The sequence below is a fragment of the Eptesicus fuscus genome, chromosome 6 (genome assembly GCF_027574615.1).
Source record: "Eptesicus fuscus isolate TK198812 chromosome 6, DD_ASM_mEF_20220401, whole genome shotgun sequence".
Taxonomy (NCBI): Eukaryota; Metazoa; Chordata; class Mammalia; order Chiroptera; family Vespertilionidae; genus Eptesicus; species Eptesicus fuscus.
In genome coordinates, this window is record NC_072478.1 from 6,690,062 (window position 1) to 6,710,839 (window position 20,778).

At 42.6% G+C, this 20,778-nt stretch overlaps 1 pseudogene; it reads left to right on the top strand.

The window, feature by feature from the left end:
• The first annotated feature begins 8,987 nt into the window (after nt 1-8,987).
• LOC129149548 (RNA-binding protein 7-like) lies at nt 8,988-10,084 on the top strand (annotated as a pseudogene).
• Nucleotides 10,085-20,778: the final 10,694 nt, after the last annotated feature.

Genomic DNA, 20,778 nt, shown 5'->3' on the forward strand with positions numbered 1-20,778 from the left:
TGAAAGCCACATAATTCAATCACTCACACCCCCTGTGTCTGCCTGGAACTCTACACCCCGACCCAGGCAGCTGACTCCTCAGCAGGGCCCACGCTCTGCTTGGGTGGGAGGGACTCCAGAGGGTGGGACAACTTTCCCCAGGCTTTTGCCATATGGAGGGGCATGCTCCACCCAAGAAAGATGGTGTATGCAGTGTGGGAGATGAAGCATAGGAATCCTGCTGGCTGTGTATTCAGCTCTCTTCCAGAGCTACAAACCCTAGTTTCTCTTCACACAACCCCTGGTTTTCTCTGCCCTCCCTCCACCGGAGCCCAAGGTGAGTAGCTACAAATGAGGTTTTGTGCATTGGCCCTTTAAGAGGGCCTTTGCATATCTAGCAGTCTCCTGTCTCTCCCTGGTAGACAGGATCCCCACTAATTTTCACAGCTGGATGTTATGTATTTACCAGGTCTGGTGCTCTTAGGCTGGGGAACCTGGTGTGAGGTTGAAACTCCATGCTTCTCAGCGGGGGAAGCATGAGGGAGCAGGACCAACTCTTTTCATGGCTCTGCCCTTCCTACCAGTCTTGATGTGGCTTCTTCTGTAAATCCTTGGTTATAAGACTTCCATTCAGCTAGTCTTCAGTTGGTTATTCAGGTTGATTGCTCTATATATTAGTTGTAATTCCAGTTTGGTCCCATGAGGTGGTGAGTGTAACATCTACCTACTCTGCTGCCATCTTGGACCCTCCTCCACACATATTTTCAAATGTGTAAGTTTCATTCATTGACGGCACACCGGATGAGTTCTAGTTAATAAAACAACATGGTGCTGAACAGAGCTTGCTGCTAGTATTTAGAACCCAAAGTCTTCTAAAACACTTTTCTACGTGCATCACAGAATGGATAGCATTTTGTTCACTAAAAGAACAGTGTGTTGAACAGTTTATGAGAAAACTGTTATATGAAGAAATTAAAAATTGTGTTAAAACACAGCATACTCTCGCCCTAATCGGTATGGCTCAGTGGATAGAGCGTCGGCCTAGCGGACTGAAGGGTCCCAGGTTCGATTCTGGTCAAGGGCATGTACCTTGGTTGCGGGCACATCCCAGTAGGGAGTGTGCAAGAGGCAGCTGATCGATGTTTCTCTCTCATCGATGTTTCTAACTCTCTATCCCTCTCCCTTCCTCTCTGTAAAAAATCAATAAAATATATATTTTAAAAAGCCACGGGGCGGCGGGGGCAGGGGAAGAGGGAGGGCAGGGGACAAAACACAGTATACTCTCAAATTAATTGAACCCATACACAAGGCTTGTACTACACAAAGTTGAAACAAAATACTTTAAAGCAGGCATGTTTTTTTTTTTCACATAGTGTCCTTTCAATGAATGGAGCTTATGTACTCATTTAAAAGTACATGCACGGAAATGTTTCACAAGGCTTGTAATGAAGGTAAATTTAACAAGACACTCGAAAAATTCTCACAGTGTTCTCTCTGTGAGTGGGATGCATACAGGGTCTGTAATGAAGGAAGGAACATGATTTTTGGGGTTTTTTTTTAAGGTTTCTAAAAATGTTTCTAACAGAATAGCTGAACGTGGTATTATTAGTGTTATTTTAAAGGATAAATTTAATACCTATTTTTAAACACATGTGCAGAAGTGTAGAACCAACCCCATCAAGTGAGGTTTTACAAAATTCTTGAAAATGGCTTGTCTAGGTAGTGTTTCTTCGGGGCATATACTAGTACTGAAATGTTTGGCAAAGATTGTAAAAAAAATGTTTTTAGCAATAAGTATGTGGTATAGTGTTACACAGAACTTGTAATAAATGTTATTTTAACAAAACCTAGCAAATCTTATCTCAGCATGTTGTCTTCTTTGTAATGGGATTAAAACACATTTCAAAGCATGTAGTAAAATGTGTTTAAAAATTGAAATAAATAATTTCTAACATAATAGGTTTAGCCTTTTCTGGCATAACCATCATTGATACTTGCCTAGCAGAAGAGTGGCATACTACATTCGGCATTGTCTTTATTTTAGTGATTTGTACTAAAACCAAATCTGAAATGCATGTAGTATTGTGTTTCAAAATGATTTGTAATTTCTGTGTTTAACAAGATACTTGGAAGATATTCAGCCCACTACATGCTACCTGCAAGTAATACTACATTTTCTGTAATAACTGTAGTAAAACATTTTGCAAGACTTGGTTTTTAAAAGCTACATGCAAACTCCATTCAGGACAGTGATGTTTTAGTAAATAAAACACACCATGTGTGCTTTCAATGAACGAAAGCCATGCACACTCTGGAACATATGTAGCAATGTGTTTGTACAGACTTGTAAAACGGTTTTTCAAGAAGCTTCTAGCACACTTCTAATTGTGTTCTTTTAGCAAACTGAACTCAAACCAATATTTTAATGAGAAAGCTTTCTACTCACTCGTTATCAAACATTTATAATGAATACTTACTATGCAGTCTGTATAGGTCACAGTAAAATGTTTGGCATGTCTGGTAATTAATTTGTTTTTAAGCTGTTACTGGCACAGGCTACGTGGCACTGTGCTTGTTCAGTGAGTGCATGTATTAACATACTGGAGGCCCAATGCACAACATTCATGCAAGGGGCTCAGCCCTCGCAGCCCTGGCTTTGTCTAGAAGGTCGTCTGGAAGGACATCCGGAAGGTCGTTCGGCTGTTCAGTCTAATTAGCATATTAGCTCTTTATTATATAGGATGGTCTGAGTTGTCATGAATCCTTTCTAAACAGCTACTTGCGACTTGTACCTATCCCAGTGTTTACTCATTACATGGAACTGTGGTGTAGTAATGTGTTGAAAAGAAGCTACCAGCATGCTGGCTCACTAGTTACACGGTAAGACACAATCAGTGCATTTTAAAGACAAACTATGGATGCCCTGGCCGGTGTGGCTCAGTGGATAGAGTCTCTGCCTGCAGACTGAAGGGTCCCAGGTTCAATTCCAGTCAAGGGCATGTATCTTGGTTGCAGGTTCCTCCCTGGCCTGTGCCCTGGTCGGGGCTTCTGCAGGAGGCAACCGATCAATGTGTTTCTTTCACATCAGTGTTTCTCTCTGTCTTCCCTCTCTCTTCCACTCTCTCTAAAAATCAATGGGAAAATGCCCACGGGTGAGGATTAAAAAACAAACAAACAGCCTCTGGACAAACTGTTCAGCAGTGTTGTTTTAGTCATTCCATTACTACACGCCATGCCACACTGATTGCAATAGTTCCCCCATTTCAGCACGAAATGTTCTGTGTTTTCCTTTTACTGAGAGAACACACTATTGAAATCAGTGTGGCAATAGGGGGTCAAAACTATATTTATAACTGTAACAGGGAATAAAAACTTTATACTACTCTGACTAAATGGCATAGAATGAAATGTACAAAAAAAAATTAAAAAAACACCGGATAAAAAGCATTCACATACTGACAGTTTCCTTAGAAGCATATCGCAGGCGTCCGCAGTTACCGCTCGTACAAAAGACACGACTTTGGTTGACGCAGCTGCCGAACTGCAGGGATCCGGCTGGCACTGACCAGCTCCAGGATGCTGACGCCACAGTCCACATCGGGACCAGCAAGGACACTGCCTGCTCGTCACAGTCCTCCCCCTGACCGCGTGGTGCTGCTTCCCCTCTCCCTCCCTGTGAAAACCCCTGACTGCACGGAGATGCCAAGATGGACTTTGAACAAGAGTCCCCCATGTTCCGGAGATGCCGGCACTCCAATAAAGCCCCTTCCTTTCTCACCAGCATCCGTCCCGCAAGTTTGGTTTCCGTGGTGGCAGGCAGTGGAGCAGTGACATAACTAGCAGGCCACACGCTACGTACATTACAGAGTGCAGGCGTGGCGTTGACTGAGGAATCCTATGCTGAACAGAGTGTGCTCGAGTACTAATACCGTCTTAGAGCCATCACTCTAACCGTTAATGAAAACAATTTACTGCCTTCATCACTAAGTTCCATTCACCGGAAACCGCTGTGTTTGAACACACTGCAAGTGCCTTTTTAGTTAGTGGGTTTTTATTACCTCTGAGAGCATACACTTAACTATAACTATTACCTATTGAGCACGCGTCTGGGTCACTGAATGTACACTATGTTAAAACAGTTTCAAAACTTCCATCTGGTCTGTATTATTTACAAGTTGCTCAAACTTCACTAAATTTGCATAATGAGTAGCTTAAGCTTGATGGTTGAGGTTATGGTTAGAGTACTTTTTTAATTGGGTTTAGAATTATTCTTTGGTTCAGTGTTACGGTGAGAGTTAACGCTGAGGTGAGGGTTTGAGCTTTTAAAATGTGTTAAGGAGAGGAGAGAAGGTGGCAGCCGAATAGACAGACCTTTTACCTCCTCCCAGGGCCAAACTGGAAATAAAACTAAACTGAGGAACAGTCACCCGGAATTACCAACTGAGGTCCAGCTGAGGCCAGCTGAGGAGGAGGCATACCCAGAGGCATAGATGGACAATACCTGGAGACTGGTCGGGAGGGCGAGGCCGCTAGAGAGGCTGACCGGCTCCCAGGGGCGGCAGGCCGAGCGTGAGGAGGGATCTCTCGACTACGGGAGGGTTATTTCCCTGAGAAGACTGAGGGCTAGAACCCAGGCTGAGCTCCACCGGCCAGAGCACCAGAGCCGAGACCAGCGACCCACATAGCATCCAGCCGGGAAAGGCAGCAGGGCTTCTGGCTAGCTGGGAGACGAGGTGTAGGCTGGAGCCAGGTGTTTTAAACCCAGAGCACAGGAGCTATGTTAGCAGGTGCCACCCAAGGCTTTGATCCAGAGAGGGGTGTGCCAGCTCCCCGTGCTAAGGAGCAGCTGGGGTGGGAAGCACTGGGGGAGGGGGGGGGCAGGTAATGGGGAAAAGCAGCAACCCAGAGTCCTGCATTCAGCCATGCCCCCCTCCCCACAAACCAAAAGGGCCATTTTCCTGAGAGGCACTAGCCCCTCAAAGAAGCCATGGCCCAGGAAAAGGGAAAAACCCTTCCCTAGGTGATACAGCCCACCACACCCCCAGGAACCCTCACCGCCATACCCTCGTCTTGACCTTGGCGGGAGAGACAGCAGCAGAGGCCAAGCCTGTAGGTTTGAACAGTCTTAGGAAGCATCAGTGACTGGATTGGGGGTGAAGCCATCCACCCCCCTATCCCAGGAACCTGAGTGGTGCTTCCCCAACGGGAGAGCTGATAGAAACTACCGGTATCCAGCTGACCCCTCTGGATTGCATACGAGGATCTGCCCAGCCAAGACACCCACCACTTCCCCTGAAATCTGCACAGCACCTCCCCCTCACAGGAATTCCAAAGGTCGACACTGGAATTCTGCCTAAAGCCCTTTCAGAAACAGACGGGAGCAATTAAGACTGACAGCTGGCTGGCAGGTGAAGGCCGGCAGAGGTGGAGCCTGGGGAACCTGGGGAAGTTTTCTGACCCAGCTGTTGGCCCCTGCTGCTAACGACCCAGCCTTAGAGGGCAGCTTGGCCCCTCCCATGCACAGCCAACTCCTGCGGAGATGGATAGAACTGTGGGATGCTTGGAGCTTCAAACAGATTGCTGAACACCACAGGAGGACAGCTTCTGACAGTGGTGAGCACCTAAGTTCCTCCCGGGAAGCCCAGAATTGGCAGACAGGTCAGCCACAGTCATCAGAGGAGCAAGATCCAAAGAGAGCTCCCAGGAGGCGCTAAACTCTGCTGAGATGAATGCCACTTCACCTTTCTCTCTCTCTTTTTTTTTAATTTCTTTATCTGTATGCTTTACTGATTTGTTATTATTTTAGTCTCTATTGTTTCCTTTGTATATCTAATTTTTCTTTTCATTTTCCTACTCTATTTTTTCCCTTTTCTCCTGCTTTCTCATCTTTTTTTTTCTTTTCTTATTTTGTTCTATCTGACTTTGCTCTAATTTCCTTTTCAAATTATTTTCTTCCTCTTTCCTTTTATGCTATTTCCTCCCCCTATTCTTTATTCTTCCTTTTATATTACATCTCTTTCCCTTCATATTCCTTTTATTTCCCCTTTTTTTCTCCTTGTATTTTTTCTTTCTTCTATCATTCTTGCTCTCCATTCTCTTTCATAATTATCTCTTCTTTTGTGGTTGCTTTTGATGTGGTAGGAGCCTTGTGTATGTTTTTGTTTTATTGTGGTTTTTGTTGTTGTTGCATTCTGTTCTGTTCTGTCAGCAGCTCCACAATAGCTCACATGATGTTGTCTGGGGTGAGTCTCATAGTCAACCAGCTGGAGAGGAGAATCTATCCACAAATGGGACAATGACATTCAAGATGCAATTACCACAGGAGAACCCAATAACACGAACAAGGGGCATTCCGAGAGCACCCAGCTCAGGAGATCTAAGAGACTGTACCACTGGGTCCCACAAAACACCTACTACATAAGGCCACCCCACAAAGTCTGGGAGGCATAGCAGTTGGATCTAATACAAGAAACAAATACAAATGGGGCAGCAAAAGTGGGGAGACAAAAAAAAAAACCCAAGTGAGAGAAAAGGAGGAATCACAAGAAAAGGGACTAAATGAAGTGGAGGCAAGAAAATGTCAGAGAAAGAATTCAGAGTAATGGTTATAAGGGTGCTCAAAAACCTCAGAACTACAAGCATCTTAATGAGAAGTTTATGTAACTTAATGAGAACTATGCCAACATAAAAAAGAGATAAAAATCATGAATAAGAATCAAGTGGAAATGAGCAATTACATAGCTGAAATAAAAATACCCTGGAAGGAATCACAGTCGATTAGAAGCAGAGGACCAAATCAGGAATTAGAAGACAAGGTAGGAAAAAACACCCATTAGAGCAGCATTTGGAAAAAAAATATATTAAAAAGCAGGAGAGTTTAAGGGAGCCTTGGAACAACATGAAACATAACAACATCCGCATAATAGGAGTCCCAGAAGGAGAAGGAGAATGTGAGCAAGGAATAGAGAACCTATTTGAAGAAATAATGACAGAAAATTTCCCAATCCTGGTTAAGGAAAAAAACCACTCAAGTCCAGGAAACACGGAGAGTCCCAAACAAGAGGAACCCAAAGAGGCCCACAACAACACACATCATAATTAAAATGTCAAGGGTTAAAGACAAAGAGAGAATCTTAAAAGCAGCAAGAGAAAAACAGTTAGTTACTTACAAGGGAGCGCCCATATGACTGTCAGCTGATTTTCTCAACAGAAACTTTGCAGGCCATAGGGGAGTGGCAAGAAGTATTCAAAGTGACGAATAGCAAGAACCTACAACCAAGATTACTCTACCCAGCAAAGCTCTCATTTAGAATTGAAGGTGAGACCAAGAGCTTCACAGACAAGAAAAAGCTAAAGGGGCTCATCACTGCCAAACCAGTATTATATGAAATGTTCAAGGGTATTCTTTAAGAAGAGGAAGAAGAAGAAAAAGACAAAGATTAAAAAAATATGAACAATAAAAAGGCAACAAATGCATATCTATCAACAATTGAATCTAAATCAAAATAAGTGAATAAGAAATCTAATGAACAAAATAAACTGGTGAAAAAAATAGAATCAGAGGCATGGAAATGGAACAAAATGATGATTCACAGAGGGAATGGGCTGGGGGGTGGGAAGAGATTTTAAAAAGATCGTATATGCATATATGCATTACCTATGGACACAGACAATAGGGTAGTGAAGGCCTAGGGCAGGGTGGGAACCAGGTGAAGGGGGCAATGGGGGCAGGGGGAATAGAGGGACATCTGTAATACGCTCAATAATAAAGACTAAAAAAATACACGAGCTCCAATAAAATGAATCATTCCTTCATCAAAAAACAACTGGAAGAGGCCTACAGGACTCAGTTCCTGGCTTTTAAGACCCTCCATATGAAGATCTCACCCCATCTAATGGCTGAAGTCTGGTCGTATATCTCTTTTGGTCCAAATTCGTTGAGGTTCCACTACTGCCTTCTGCTTCTTCATGGCCAGCTGCTGCAGCTCTTCCCTCCTTCCACCCCCACCCATGCTGTTGTCCTCAGGCACAACAGAGGCATGCAGCACACTGCTGGGCAGCTGGGTGCCTCGCCAGCCATCTTTATCACTGAGTCCTCATCAGTGAAGTCCCCTGTGGCACCGTCGGGTGGGTAGGGAGTTGAAGATTTCCTCCCGGGTGCAGCCAGACTCCTCTTCCAGAGCTTCCAGAACCTCAAGCAGCTTCATGGGCTTCAGCTTTGGGCTGGCACCTCGCCCAGCAGCGAGGCCGCTGCGATGACAGGAAGCAATGGGAGAGGCCATGTAGAGGCAGAGTTTCAGCAGAAAACCCTGAGAATGCACTGCCTCCGAGACAGTCACTCCCACTGCACAGCACCTGGGCTTAAAGAGCATCTCGAATGCTACCAGGCACAGGGTCAGGTAAGTGAATTTTCCATACAAACTCAGATTAAAACTATTTTAATAATGGAAAGCATTCTAAAGAGGCATTCCAGACTTCTTTCCTTCTTAAATAAGGTGTCCAGAGTAAAGGATGCCCTCTAATAGTGAGTCCGGGTGTCACTGTCATCACCCAGATAATAGTAGTCACTGAAGTGACACCCACTCATGTCCCTTGACTCAGCAGCCCCAGCAGCTATGCTTCATCCTCTTGTCTTACGTGGCTTTTCCCTTTTTCTTACTCATTTGGCAAATACAAGTTTCCTCACTTCCCAAATTCTCAAAATCTCGCTACTTGGACTCTCACTACCCAAGCCTAGGACCTGGACAGACTCAGACGGATCTTCATATGGCTACTCAATACCAGAGATATCACTACACACTCACTGCAGTGCAGAACCCAATACGTTTAGAACACATGGAAACACTGTTCTCCAACTCCCCCTTGGCAGGCAGGAGCCACTGTGTCATGAGCCGGCACTGCCCAGAGGCAATGGGCACACAAGTCCCCTGAGCAGGACTTGTTCTAATCTGAGGAGACAGATGACAGATCAACCAGCAAGTAGCCCTACTGAGTGGCATCAGGTAGTGATGAGGGCCATCCTGGATGAGGACAGAGAACAGCAAAGGAGTAGGACTGGGGGTGCTCCTTTAGGCAGATGGTTTATGGAGGCTTACGGGGAGGATAGCCTGAAAGTGAGCAAGTGAACCTCGCAGACACCGGGGGAGCAGGGCGCCCAAGCAGCGAGAAGGGACTGCAGTCTCAAGGTCCTGAGCCTTCAGACTTGATATCTGTAAACGGCAAAAAGGCCAGTGAGGCTACAGATGCAGAGCGGGGAGGAGAGCAGGGGACAACATCAAGCTAACAACACCCACTTCACAGAGATGCCAGGAAGAGAAGACAGACAGCAGGAAATTGAGGACCTACTTAAAGAAATAAAGAGGCACTCTCTTTGTGGGCAACCTAGAAACTAAAGGGACCGAGGAGCTCCTTTCCGAGCCTTCCCACCAGGCTGGGCCAGCAAGAGAAGGGAAAATCCCAAAAGGTAAGGATGGTAAGCCAAAGCGGTTTGCATTTATGATTCCAAACAGGAAGTGTCTGTTCCTTCGGCCATGAATCTACTTAATGGGATAAAACTTTCTGGAAGACCCATCAGCTTTCAGTTTAGACCAGGAAGCAGCCATGCCTCGCAGGAGGTTGATTTGTCAAAGTCCCAGCATCATGTTGGAAATTCAAGCCCTGCCTCTCCATCTCCTAACAGACATGAAAGGACTGTGGATAACAAGACTCCATCACCACAGATCGTTCAGAGATCTTTCCCTTCTCCAGAAAATATTCAGAAACAAGCAGTGATGAGCAGCGTTTTGAGACAGAGGTCATATGGCGGGAAATTTGGTTCTCCACATCTTGATCGATCAGGATTTTCCCCATCAGTTCAGTCACATAATCATAGTTACAACCAGTCTCCAAGCTCCCAATGGCATCAAGATACACCGTCATCACTGCGTAAAGCCAGGCAGAGTCCTCATCCCTCCCTAGTAGACAGACACTACAGCCTGAGCAGCATTACAGAGGACACGGAGGTGATGGCTTCTGTGCAGACAGGAATCTCGATGGCTGGAGCCAGGACCACGATAGCGGAAGAGACAGCAGGAGAGCTGGGAAGTGGCATTCCTCTCGGAGCTAACAAGTGTCCAAAGGACATGGTTTCTATGGGGTCATCCTAGGCCCTTTGGACTAAGTTGGTCTGGGGATGTTTTGTTAAAACTGTACAGAGCAGTTTTAGAAGTTGCCACATTTCTTTATAAAACTTTTTAAACATATAGCTATAGTCTGATACAGAAATTAGAAGACTTGTGATTACAGTTTTTACATTGATAGCCTTTCACCTCAGGGTTTCATGAAGAGGAAAGGGTTTTATGCAAAAGAAAGTCCCACAATTCCTAATCGTTTTAGAAATTGAGGAAGGCACGTGTTATATGTATTGGTTGTATCATAAAGCAAATATTTTAATGATCTATTATCTATTGTATTGCAAGAACCTGCTTGTTAGTGAATCACATTTTGTGTCTATGATAGAAAACATTCAAGTTGGTAGTCTAAAATACAGTAGTATTTTGTTAACAAATGAGAAAATGGAATTTCAATGATTCATTTTACTAACATTTGAGAAAGATTATTGGTAAAGTTTGGGAATAATCAGATTGTTTAACCTCATGGAGAACGTAAGTGTAAGTTCTGTGACATGCTCTTTGAGTTTTGCCCTAATTGGATACCAAGTGTAAATCTACACTTCTTATTTCATTCTAAAATATTAGAATTTTCTCATTAAATCATGTGTGACTGAATAACTGAAGTCACTCAGGAAGTTAAATATCTCTAAATGTACTTTTTAATTAAAAATTCAGTGTTAGTGTAAATTCTCCTTTTGAGGAAGAACAAAAATGCAAATGCGGAGTCAGATAAAATGACTGACGGAAAGTGTGCTTGTTTGGAAAGAGGTTCACACAGCCTGTAAGTGCTGCCTCTATTCCTCAGGGTATGTGTGCACGGACACATTGTGTTATAGGGATTGTACATGTTGTCTTTTTGTCTGAACACTTGAAAGAGTTAAGTCTTACACACTTTCTGATTTTTAAAATTTTAAATCCTATTAAAACTTTTATGTGTCAAGATGTTTCCCTTTAATTGTAGAACTTGTTTATACAAATTCACTCCTTGTTATATTTGGATCCTTTTTAATAACTATAGCATTTTTGTACTGTTACTTTTTAATATATTAAAAACATAAAGAAAGGAAGGAAGGAAGAAAGAAGAAAGAAAAAAGAAAGAAAGAAAGAAAGAAAGAAAGAAAGAAAGAAAGAAAGAAAGAAAGAAAGAAGTCCTAGCTGGTTTTGCTCAGTGGTTAGAGCGTCAGCCCATGGACTGAAGGGTACCGGGTTCTATTCTGGGCAAGGGCACATGCCCAGCTTGCAGGCTCAGTCCCCAGTAGGGGGTGTGCAGGAGGCAGCCAATCAATGATTCTCTCTCATCATTGATGTTTCTATCTCTCCCTCTCCCTTCTTCTCTGAAATCAATAAAAAAGTATTTTTTAAAAGAAATAAAGAGTGAAAACTTCTCTAACCTATTGAAGAAAAATGACACTCAAGTCCAGGAACTACAGAGTCTCAAACAAGTGGAACCCAAAGAGGCCCATGCCAAAACATGCTATAATTAAAATGGCAAAGGTAAAACACAAAAAAGAATGTTAAAGCAGCTAGAGAAAGACAATTAGTTACCTCTAAGGAAGTTCCCATGAGACAGCTGATTTCTCAATAGAAACATTTTAGGACAGAAGGGATAGGCATGAAAAATATTCAAGTAGATATAAAGCAACAAATTACAACCAAGACTATTCTACCCAGCAAAGTTATCACTTAAAATTGAGGGAGGTGCCCTAACTGGTTTGGCTCAGTGGATAGAGTGTCCGCCTGCGGACTGAAGAGTTCCGGGTTCAATTCTGGTCAAGGGCATGTACCTTGGTTGCAGGCACATCCCCAGTGGGGGGGGTGCAGGAGGCAGCTGATCGATGTTTCTCTCTCATTGATGTTTCTTTCTTTTTTCTTTTTTTTAAAATATTTTATTGATTTTTTACAGAGAGGAAAGGAAAGGGATAGAGAGCTAGAAACATCGATGAGAGAGATACATCGACCAGCTGCCTCCTGCACACCCCCACCAGGGAGGACCTTTCAGTCCGCAGACCGACGCTCTATCCACTGAGCCAAACTGGTCTCAGCACTCTCATTGATGTTTCTGACTCTCTATCCCTCTTCCTTCCTCTCTGTAAAAAAACAATAAAATATATTTTACAAAAAAAAAAAAAATTGAGGGAGAAATAAAGAGCTCCCCAAGAAAGAAACAGCCAAAGGAGTTCAATATGATGCCAAACCAGTATCAGATGAAATGGTAAAAGGACTTCCTTAAGAAGAAGAAAGAAAAAGAATAGGTATAAACAATAAAATTACAATAAATATGTATCTTCAATAATCACTTTATATGCTCCAAACAAAAGACATGGGTTACAATTAGGTTTTTAAAAAAAATAAAAAAGACTGATATATAAAGTGATGGAAAAAGACATTTCATGCAAATGGCAATAAAAAAAAGCAAGCTGGAGAAGTGATACTTGTATCAGACAGAACAGATTTTAAAGCCGAGGCTAACGAAACGAAGGCCTGGGGCGGAGCTGGTGGGCTTGTGGTGTGGACGGAATGCCGGTGTGCGATCAGGGGCCGCCAGGACAGTTTTCATTCCCTGTGCGGTCTGACTCCGGGTGCCCAGCGAGTTTTTCCTGGTCTGCTCTTCTCCTGTGGCCGGAAGCTTACACACGGCTGTTCGGGATCGTATTGCCCTACCGTCCAAACAGAGGTCGCTTCTGCAAAAGCAAGGAGCATCCGCTGCAGCTGAGCCCAGAGACCTGGGGGGCACACAGCCAGGGGTGCCGCTGCGGGCAGGAGGCTTCCAGGCAGAGACAAAGCCAGGGAGCCGGCTGCCCAGGGGCCCCTCAGATATGGCCTCCCTTTGCGCTTGGTGTGGGGTGGCCGAGCACATTACCTGCAAACTGAGAACTGTTACTAAAGAATCACTTCCTTCCCGGAGCGAAGGGTGCGCTCTGTGATTGGTAGCAGGGTTGGGGTGCAAAGAGGACCCCGGAGAGGTCCGACATCGCCATTACGGGGAGGGCAAACTGACAGAGAAGCCCACCGGAGCCAACCCCCCCCCCCCCCCCCCCCCCCCCGCACACGTCGGGGCTACACCGATGGCAGCATCGGGCAGCGCGGGGGGCGGGGGCGGGGGGGGGGCGGGGGCGGGGAGGGACAGCGCTGGACTGGCACAGGGCTAAAAACGTTGTGATTAAGTGCCACCTACTGGAAAGTAAGAGAAAAAATTCTTCAGATTAATCTGCAGGACAAGTGCAACTGATACATAGATGTCTAGACAGAGGAATTCATCAAATAATGAACAACCAAGGCAGCGGGCAGCACGGAAAATGAAAAATCTCTAAAAGGCATACTTAACGACATGGAAATATGTGATATATATCAGCAGCCGCCAACCGGTGGTCTGTGAGAACATTTTGGTGGTCTGTAGAAAAATGTGGACAGTATTTGCATTTTTTATGTTTTATTAATCCTAATAAATAATAAAACAAAAAATATTCTAAGAAATTCTTATATTCTGACTGAATGACAATTTTCGCCTTGCACTAAATTTTACATTGCACTAAAATTTTACAATTTTACATTGCACTAAAATCACAAAATGTACTAGAGTCTAGTACATTTCAGGAATTCCCCTTCCTAGTAACCAGAGAGGGGGAACGAGAGAGTTGCAAGCGGCTTCAGTATTGTTTCGGCCATTACAGCAGTCACCCGCTCTGTGATTACCGATTCTCACCCAATTGTGTTATTTTATTGGTGTATTGTATGTAACTGTGTATTTTCTTCAACTGTTATATTTAATGGCATCAAATAGCTTGACTTTAATAACTATCATTTTTGCCCTAGCCGGTTTGGTTCAGTGGATAGAGCGTTGGCCTGCAGACTGAAAGGTGGAAAGGTCCCAGGTTCTATTCAGGCCAAGGGCATGGACCTTGGTTGCTGGCACATCCCCAGTAGGAGGTGTGCAGGAGGCAGCTGATCGATGTTTCTCTCTCTTGATGTTTCTAACTCTCTATCCCTCTCCCTTTCTCCCTGTAAAAAATCAATAAAATATATATTTTTTAAATATAACTATCATTTCTTGTTTGGTTTTAGATTTGAATGAAATAAACCCATAATGAGTGGGGGGGGGGGGGGGTGAGCAAAGGAATGTTTTGCATTTCGTTAGTAATACAAAAGGAATGTAACTAATGATAACAGTAACAACAGTAATATGTGCGCTTCACTTAGCCTCGAGCTGATCAGTGAATCAGTCTCCACAGTCCTCATCAGGCACCCCTAGGAAGAACATTCGAACCGGAGGCGGAGAGAAGGAAAAGCTCAACGTACCAAGAAAACATGATTCCAACTACTTGAAATTTGGATTTGTTCAAGAGCCTGGTCGTGAGCTGGATCCACGGCCGCTGTGTGCTGTGTTCTGAGAGTTTATCCAATGATGCCCTGAAACCTTCGAAACTCGAAAGACACTTGCAATCAAAACACCCGGATTTAGCTAAAAAAAAACAAACCACTGGAATATTTTCAAAGCGTGCGTGAAAATATGCAAAAGCAAGTAATTAACAAAAATGACTGCTGGAGATAAATCCTTATTCAAGGCTTCTCATCTGATAGCACTTCAGATCGCGAAAAATAAAAGGCCGCAGGCGATTGGAGGAGAGTTCGTTAAGCCTCGCGTGTTACAAGCCTGGGAAGAGGGTTTGGGAAGGCGGGCTGTCCGGACACTGAAAGCGATTCCTATGCCCGCTAACACCGGCAAACGCAGAGCTGAAGACATGGCTGAAGACAGTGAAAATCAAGTTATAAAAAGGGTGAAAAATTCGCCATTTTATCTGATTCAATTTGACGAATCAATGGACGTAAGTGACAAGGCACTTCTCTGCTTCCTGAGCTGAGTGTGCAGGGGAGTTGCAGAAGAACTGCTTGGTTCGCTCAGCTTGCCGGGCGGGACGACCAGCTCTGAGGTTTTTGAAGCACTTGATAGTTATTCCCTGGAACACGGGATTGAATGGGAAAATGTATTGGGATATGCACAGACGGTGCCGCAAACATGACTGACATCTTCCAGGAATTGTTGCAAAGGTGAAAAATGTTGGTCACCCAGACGTTTTGTCTGCACACTGCATTATACATCGTGAGCAACTTGTGGTGAAGAACATGTCCCCAGAACTACACGAAGCATTACCAGATGTTATTAAAATTATAAATGAAATTCGACACAAAGCGCTCGATTCTCGAATATTTGAGGCACTTTGGGAAGAAATGGGTTCCCAGGATACTCACCTTCTTCTTCACGCTGAGGTGAGACGGCTGTCGAGGGGCAAGATCCTAACCCGACTGTTCGCCATGCACGAAGAAGTCAAGATGCTTTTCCAGCGGCAAAATAACCCGAAATGACAAGAACGCTTCTCTGATGATGAGTGGGTAGCCCAGCTTGCATACCTGGCAGATATTGCTTCGCTATTAAATGCACTAAGCATATCCTTGCAAAGACAACTTGGGTACGTGTTCACACTACGAGGTAAAACGGATGCTTTTCAAAAGGAAATATTACAGTGGAAAATGCAATTGGCTGAAAAAGATCTGCAAATGTTTTCAAACTTTGATGAATGTATGAGAGAGAAGGATGCCAGCCAGCAGGTGGCAACCATTGTCCAACAGCACCTACAATCACTCACAGAATCTTCTGGTCGTTATTACCCAAAGAGGGAAGATCCCAGACATGGCAATACGTGGATAGTAGATCCATTTGCAGCAAACATTGAAGATAGCAATTTAAGCACAAATGAAAAAGAAAGCCCCATCGATCTATCATCCGACGACAGTCTCAAAGCTAAACTCCAGTCATCCTTATCAAGACCTCATTGTTGGATCTCCATTAACAGTGAATATCCATTGCTGAGCGAAGAAGCAATGAAAATTTTGATTCCATTTTCAACAACATATTTGTGAGAAAACACATTTTCATCTGTCACAGCAATTAAAACTCAGTACCGGTCTCGGCTTGAAATAAATACAGCTCTCCATCTTGCGGTAATGTCATTGGAGCCAAAAATCCATAAACTTATTTCAAGCAAACGGGAGCAAATATCACGCTCTAAAAATGTGTAATACTTAAATAAGCTTCAATTATTTTGTAAAAATTAAACTTACTTTAATAAATTTGTTACAATTAAACAACCTTTGAAGGTTTTGTTATGATTAAATAAGTATTTGTAATGTTATATTAAATAGATGCATTTCATATTAATAAGATGGAAGTTCTCTGATCATTAATTTACAAATGTATCTATCTTTTTAACAAAAATCATATTAGTGGTCCGCGGGACTTAAAATAATGAATTTAGTGGTCCGTGAAATCCGAAAGGTTGGCAACCGCTGATATATGTGACAGAGAATTCAAGATTGCAGTTTTGAAAATACTCCAAGATGCAAAGAAAGCCCTAGCCTGCTTGGCTCAGTGGATAGAGCGACGGCCTGCGGACTGAAAGGTCTCAGGTTCGATTCCGGTCAAGGGCATGTATCTTGGTTGCGGGCACATCCCCAGTAAGGGGTGTGCAAGAGGCAGCTGATCGATGTTTCTCTCTCATCAATGTTTCTAACTCTCTTATCCCTCTCTCTTCCTCTCTGTAAAAAATCAATAAAATTTAAATAAATTAAAAATTATGAATTTAGTGGTCCGTGAGATCCGAAAGGTTGGCGACCGCTGATACATGTGACAGAGAATTCAAGATTGCAGTTTTGAAAATATTCCAAGATGCAAAGAAAAGCCCTAGCTGGCTTGGCTCAGTGGATAGAGCAACGGCCTGCAGACTGAAGGGTCGCAGGTTTGATTCCAGTCAAGGGCATATGGCTGGGTGTGCAGGAGGCAGCTGGTCAATGATTCTCTCTCATCATTGATGTTTCTATCTCTCTCTCCTCTCCCTTCCAATAAAAATATATTTTAAAAATAGAAAGAACTCTACAAAACTATCTGACTCCATCAGAAGGAGCAACACAGGAATCCTATATAATAAAAGCCTAATATGCAAATTGACCGAATGGTGGAATGACCGGGCGGCAGGGGGCAGGACCAGCAAGCGGGCAGCGCCAGGCCAGCCAAGGCGGGTGCCAGTGGGCAGAGGGACATCCCTTGAGGGCTCCTGGTCTGCGAGAGGGCGCCAGGCTGAGGGACACCCCCTCCCACCCTGAGTGCATGGCCTCTAGTAATAGAATAATAGGCATAGCAGAAGGAGAGAGAGAAGAAAACAAAGAGCCTGTTCAAACAAATAGCTGATGAGAACTTCCCAAACCTATAGAAAGAGCTAGATGTTTAAATCCAAGCAAACAGAACACCTAGTTATCTCACTCCAAAGAGGCCTTCTCCAAGGCACACTGGATTAAAACTGGCAAAAATTAATGACCAAAACAAAGAATTTTTCAGGGCAACCAGGGAAAAGAAGAAAGTACCCTATAAAGGAAAGCCCATTTGGTTATCATCAGACTTCTCAGTAGGGACTCTACTAGCCAGAAGAGAGTAAAACCAAATATTCAAATTACTGAAAGAGAAAAATTACCAGCAAAGGTATCCTTTAAATATGAAAAAAAAAATTAAGGACTTTTCCAGATATACTGAAGCTGCTGAGGGAAATATTCAAGGGGGTTGTTCTACCTGAAGCAAAAGATAAAAGGTCACAAAACTATGAGTAAGATCACCAACAAACTCACAGCATAAACGGAGATGATCTGTGACAACAAACACGTAAAAGAAGAGGGGATAAAGGCCTGAATTTGCAAAGGAGGATGGCGATCAGATGGATTCAAAAGGAAAAGAATTACTGTATATATGAAACTTTCTTTTTCATAAACCTATTGGTAACCACACACACACACACACACACACACACACACACACACACTGAGACAGCTTAAAAAAAAAAAAGTAAAGAAGTATGGGATACCTCCCAAACAAACAAACAATTTAAAAAAACACACACAGAGAGACAGAAACACAAAGAAAAACAACCAGTGGAGGCACAGAGCCATCAGAAAACAGATAAAATGGCTGTGAAAAATCCTCCTACATCAATAACTACCCTTAGTGCAACGAGACTGAATTCAATAAAGAGGCACAGAGTGGCAGATTGGATCAAAAACCAAAACACAGCCACATGCTTCCTACAAGAGACACATTTAAGCTGACAACACAGACTCAAAGTGAAAGGGTGAAAAATGATTCTCTAAACAAACATCAACAGAAAAGCAGATGTAGCCATGCCTATACCTAACAAAGTAGACTTCAACATAACAGAGGGAACAAGAGACAAAGACAGACGTGTCATAATGATAAAGGGGGCACTACATCAGGAAGACATAACACTTCTTAATCCATATGCACCCATTAGGGAGCACTGAAATATACAAAGCAACCACTAACAGAACTAAAGGGAGAAACAGACAACAATACAGTCGTAGTTGGGGACCTTAATACTCCAGTGACAATGCTAGATGGATCATCCAAACAGGAAATTAGTAAAGAAATATTGGCCTTAACTAACAATCAGACCAAATGGACATAATTGACATTTGCAGAGCCTGTCATCCTAGAACATCAGTGCACATTCTCAAAAATAGAACATTCGTTGGGTCACAAAGTAGCCTCAGCAAATTTAAGATGATTGGCATTATACCAAGCATATTCTCTGACCACAATGCTTTGAAATTATAAATCAGCTGCAAATAAAGTAAAACACACACAAATATGTGGAGATTAAACAACATACTACTAAAAAATGACTGGGTCAAAAAGAAATAAAAGGTGAGATATAAAAATATATAGAGCCAAATGAGAATGACAATATCACATATCAAACTTGTGAGATGCAGTGAAAGCAGTAATAAGAGGAAAGTTTATATCATTAAAGGCCTATCTCAATAAACAAGAGAAATCCCAAGTAAACAACCTAATATTACATCTTAATGAACTAGGAAAAGAAGTATAAAAGCAACTGAAAGTCAGTAGAAGAAAGGAAATAATAAAAACTAGAATAGAATAGAGAATGAAAAGGTTATACAAAAAATTAGTACAACGAAGAGCTAGGTCTTTGAAAAATTTAACAAATTTGACAAACCCCTGACTAGACTCACTAAGGAAAAAAGAGAAACAACTCATATAAACCAAATCAGAAGTGAAAGAGAAGTTACAACAGACATCAGATATACACATGATCATACTAGAATAGTATGTAAGACTATATACCACCAAAAACAATAACCTAGAGAAAATAGAAGCTCCTAGAAAAAGGTAATCTTCCTAGACTGATCATGAAGAATTTGAAAGTTGAAATAGACTGATTAATAGCGAGGAAATGGAAACAGCCATAAAAAGAAGTCCCCAAAACATAAAAGTTCAGGACCAGATGGCTTCATCAGAGAATCCTACCAAACATTCAAAAGAGATTTGATAACTATCCTTTCTCAAACTTGTCCAAAAAATTGAAGAAGAGGCTAAACTTCCTAGCACATTTTATGTGGCCAACATAACCCTGATACCAAAACCTGGCAAGAATAACACACACACACAAAGAAAACTGCAGACCAACATCTCTCATGAATAGCTGCAAAAATCCTAAACAAAACACTAGCAAATTGAATACAACGGTACACTGAAAAAACAAGACCTCGTGATGAAGTGGCATTCATTCCAGAAGCACAAGGGTGGGTCAGCATATGAGCATCAATCAATGTAACACACCACGCCAACAAAACAAAGGATGAAAAGATCTTATCAACAGATGCAGAAAAAGCATTTGGTAAGATACAACATCTACTTATGATTAAAACACTCAATGGAATGTGTATGGAAGGAAAGTCTCTCACAATACTAAAGGCTATATATGACAAACCCTCAACCAATATCATACTCAATGGAGAAAAACGGAAAGCTTTTCCTCTAAGATCAGGAATAAGACAAGGATGTCCGCTCTCACCACTCTTATTCAACACTAGAGGCCCAATGCACGGAATTCGTGCAGAGTAGGCCTTCCTTCCCCCGGCTGCTGGCACTGACTTCCCTCTGGCACCCAGGACCCGGGCTTCCCTCCGGGCCGCGGACAGGCACCTGGGACCTGAAGCCCCGGCTTCATCCGGAAGGATGTCCAGTCTAATTAGCATATTATGCTTTTATTATTACAGATAGTTGTGGATGTCCTAATCAGAGCAATCAGGCAGAGAAAGAAATAAAAGGCATCCAAATTGGGAATGAATACTTAAAAGTATCACTTTTTGCAGATGGCATGATTCTTTATACAGAAAACCATATAGACTCCACACACACACACACAAAAAAAAACTATTAGAAAAAAATAAATGAATATAGTTAATTTGCAGAATAAAAGTTAATATAAAAATTCCATTGCTTTCCTATATACTAAATGAAATGTCAGAAAATGAAGTGGGAAAAACAATTCATTTTGCATTTACAACATAAAGAATAAAATACCTTGAAATAAATAAACCTCACCAAAAAAAGTGTGAAAGGCATATATACTGAAAACTTCAAAGCATTTTTAAAGAGAAAAAAGACACAATGAAGTGAAAAGATCTTCCATGTTCATGGAGAAGAAGAATCGACATAGTTTAACTGCCTATGTTACCCAAAGCGATACGCAGATTTAATATAATCCTCCTTCAAAATTCCAATGAC